Genomic DNA, 3,863 nt, shown 5'->3' with positions numbered 1-3,863 from the left:
GAATGACAAAGTGGGATGGACTGACCCATAAGCCTGCATGAAAAGCGCATGGCGGATTGAGATTTTAGACTTGCCAACCTACATAGCCTATACCATTCTATGAGGGCTACCATTCTATGAGGGCAAGTATTATATGAATAAGCTAAAATCGCAAAAATTCATCATGCATATCAAATTACGAATATAAATGGGATAAAAGTATTGAATTATCAATTTATCATTCAACTTCCAAAAGTTTCTACTTAATTTTGTGAATGAGTTAAAGTTTCTCAATTTGTAGGACAATGAAGGCTTTATTACAGAAAATAAGAAAATAATGAATCCGCTCGCAACCTAGCGAGCCAAGACCTATGCAAGGCGGAACAAACTATTGAGTTTGCTTTTTCAAAGTTGGCAAGTTAGTGTAGCCTGAGTTTTGCAGATCAAGTGCAGGTCAAACTTAAATCACTAGTGGAAAAATGACATTTTATAACGTACAAAAATGACCTATTATAACGTAGTTACTAAAGATATAGTTCTGGGCGATATAATAAGTCTGCCTATTTTATAACGTAGCAGAAATTTACGTTATAATAGCTTAAACATATTATAACGTAGTTTCTGAAATCAGTTATAATATGCGCGAAAGATATTATAACGTAGATTTGTTGATACGTTATAATATGGTGTTTTCAACACTAACGTATTATGACGTCCATGACTTAGTACGTTATAATATATGTTTTTTTTTTAAAAAAAAAATTGATTATTACAATTTTTTTATTGTAATAATTTGTTATTACAATAAAAATTGATTTATAACTAACTACTTATCATGTTTTTATGCTCCAATTTTTCCTGTAATTTAGTCCACTTTATTGTTTATGCTCCAAATATAGTGCAAATCAAATGAACTATCTGCATCAGGAGTTTTGCAAATTGAGGTTGGATTTTTTAAGTTTCATCCTTAAAGTCGGTAAATAATTAGTATTCATATTTTTAAAATCAAATGCACATGCTATGAAAATATAATAGTATTAGTTAATTAGCTTCTACCTTAATATAGACTTTTAACGAATACTAAATACAACTAGAGTAGATAAACACTAATTATTAGTAAAAGGCAAACAATGATGCTCAATTTTTAACACTATATTGCTAAAAATATTTTTATTAACCATAATGAAAATAATGGTAAGTGATATATATATATATATATATATATATATATATATATATATGAATATAAAGTTTATTTCTACGTTATATATACAAAAAGTTTCAAGCTCTGCCAATATAATTTTCTTAATGCGTAAAAAGAGCTAAAAAAGGCGAGTTATTAATAAAACATTTACAATAAAGACAACATTCTCCAGATTAATGCATTTGGCGTAGCACCCCCTTCAATGTTTGAGACACCACTCTCACTCCAACAGTGTTCGTCATCTCCAATTAAATACCTATTATGATCCGTGGACAGAGCGGTCTTTCCAGTACCTAATATGAACAATTGTAGAAAAAAGGTCCATTAATTAGTGCTGCAAAATGGAAGAGGACAAAATCCATTTCTGGAATACGAAAGTTTTGTGTAACAAGACTGGTAAATTTCTGGTTCTAACACTTATTTGATGATCCAACAGAGTTATACCTGAGAGTCCAAAAAAGAGAACAACATCCCCAGCTTTTCCCATGTTGCAGCCAGAGTGCAGGGATAGGATTTGGCGCTTAGGCATGAGATAGTGCATGACATTAAAGACACCCTTCTTCATTTCCCTTGCATACTGTGTCCCAAGGATGATCATTTCCTTCCTTGCAAGATTAAGATCAATGCTAGTGGAGGATGTCATGCAGCGAGTGTAACGATTGCAAGGAAACTTCCTAACATTGTATATAGTGTATGGCTATCTCGAGCTGCATCTGTTGGCATTTTAATAGTAACAAATTCCATAAACACCATTCCTATGTTGTACACATCAGTTTTCTCTGTGCCCTTTAGTGAGTATGCATACTCTAAAATCATAGAAATGTCAATCCATGGTTAACACTTGGACAAGATACTTAGAGGTTTCTGGAACAAAATTCTGATTAGATTAAACTAAAATTTCATCTGGGTATTAAAAGTTTGCATAACAAAAGAATGAGATGAATAACAAAAGACAATGGTGTAATCAACTATTACCTAGGGCTATGTATCCATAAGATCCAGCAAAGCAAGAATTAGACAATGCATTAGATTCTGGATTCTCAACGAGTGATTTTTCCAGTACAAAGTCTCCCAGGTGTGATTCTGGGCACATATAACTTGGAGTCCTAATGACCTAAGTTTAGAGCAAGAACAAACAGAAATTAATTTAGACAAAAAATGTTGAAACAGTGAACAAAAAAATAGTTTGGCAATATCACTCATTGAGGAAGCAAGATCATCATATGTCAACATTTTAGCAAGACAAAAGTCCCCTTCATCCCCAATTTTTAGCATGCGGAAAGTATACAACACACCAAAATCCCAATTAGAGATGAAATCAAAAGAGCAGCGTAAGGATAAAATGAGTAAGCTATTTACCTAGACGTATATCTCAGCAGTAACCTTCTCCAATTCCACCAACGTCTGTTTGAAACCATTGATCTCCTTCTCCTTTTCATCGACCTTATCTCTCATCTCCTCCTCGAACCTAATCCTCTTGTTCCTTTCCTCAATTTTCTTGGTTTCCAGAACTCCAATCTTTCTCTCCAAATCCCTAACCATAACCTCACCCTCTGCCTTCACCTTCTTCAAAGCTGTAAGTTCCTTCTCCAGAGACTCAACCAACGACTCCTTCTCCCCTAAATCCTTCCTCAATTCAGAAGCATCCGCCCTCGCCTCCTCTGACGTAGTCATCTCCGATATCAAATCGTGCTGTAACCTCGCCAAGTCCGTCTTCAGGTCCACTGCCCTCCCCGCGATAACCTCGGCCGCAACAACATCCTTCAAATCAACGTTTAATCGGTGGAAAGGGATTATAATCGGTAGAATGTGATTATAATCGGTAGAAAATGTGGAAAATGATGTTTCAATTGGTGGAATCGAAGGTAAAGGCGAAAAAGATGAAGGTATGTGAGAAACCCTAGCAGTAGATGTGGTTGGATGATGAGTGAAGCGAAAATGCAGATCTGTGAAGAGAAATGGAGACTTACGGCTTAAGAACTCTCTCAAGAGAGAGTGAGAAGCTTCTGATGCTCGCCAGGGTGAAATGAGTGAATCTGTGGAAATGAGAGTGTTTCTCGCGAGAGAAGAAATGCTGAATGAAGATGTGAAGATCGGCTCGTGGATGGAGTCAAGACCCTACTAAAGTGTGGTGTTAGGTTGATGAGGATTGGCGTCGAGAAAGAAGGAATAAGTCATTAGGTTTTCACAAGATGAAATGAAGAGATATTATGACCAATTTTTGAACATCAGGCATAATATATTACCAAACTCATATATTATAACATAGGTCAATAACTTCGTTATAATATATTTTTAATTTATTTACAAATTTGTCATCGCATTTTATATCATGACTGATATTTATAATTTCGTTATAATAAGTTTTGAAATTATTTACAAGTTTGTCACCGCGTTTTATACTATAACTGACTTTCATAACTCCGTTATAATATGTTTTGAAATTATTTACAAGTTTGCCACTGCGTTTTATACTATAACTGATTTTCATAACTCCGTTATAATATGTTTTGAAATTATTTACAAGTTTGCCACCGCATTCGATATTATGACTGATTTCATAACTACGTTATAATATGTCTTGTTATAGAATGTTATTTTTCCACTAGTGAATAGGCTTGGTAGGCCATTACAACCCGTGATTATTCAATCCTGATTTTATTCTGACTCGAAATAAATA

At 34.2% G+C, this 3,863-nt stretch overlaps 1 long non-coding RNA gene across 4 annotated transcripts; it reads right to left on the bottom strand.

Moving 5' to 3' along the window:
- Positions 1–1,266: 1,266 nt before the first annotated feature.
- On the bottom strand, positions 1,267–3,385 carry LOC148196572 (uncharacterized). 4 transcript variants are annotated; one of them, XR_015780124.1, is made up of 4 exons: positions 2,543–3,385; positions 2,159–2,297; positions 1,628–2,047; positions 1,267–1,476 (listed from the first exon to the last, which is right to left on the bottom strand). It is a non-coding gene; the product is annotated as an uncharacterized LOC148196572 (long non-coding RNA). The 4 variants fall into 4 exon arrangements; XR_015780122.1 differs by having other exon boundaries at positions 1,628–1,989; XR_015780123.1 differs by having other exon boundaries at positions 1,628–2,297; positions 2,543–2,944; positions 3,154–3,385.
- Positions 3,386–3,863: the final 478 nt, after the last annotated feature.

Source organism: Vigna umbellata, chromosome 6 (assembly GCF_029865625.1).
Source record: "Vigna umbellata cultivar VRB3 chromosome 6, Vumbellata_1.0, whole genome shotgun sequence".
Lineage (NCBI taxonomy): Eukaryota > Viridiplantae > Streptophyta > Magnoliopsida > Fabales > Fabaceae > Vigna > Vigna umbellata.
The sequence above is the reverse complement of the archived record's forward strand: the minus strand, read 5'-3'. Positions and strand labels throughout refer to the sequence as shown.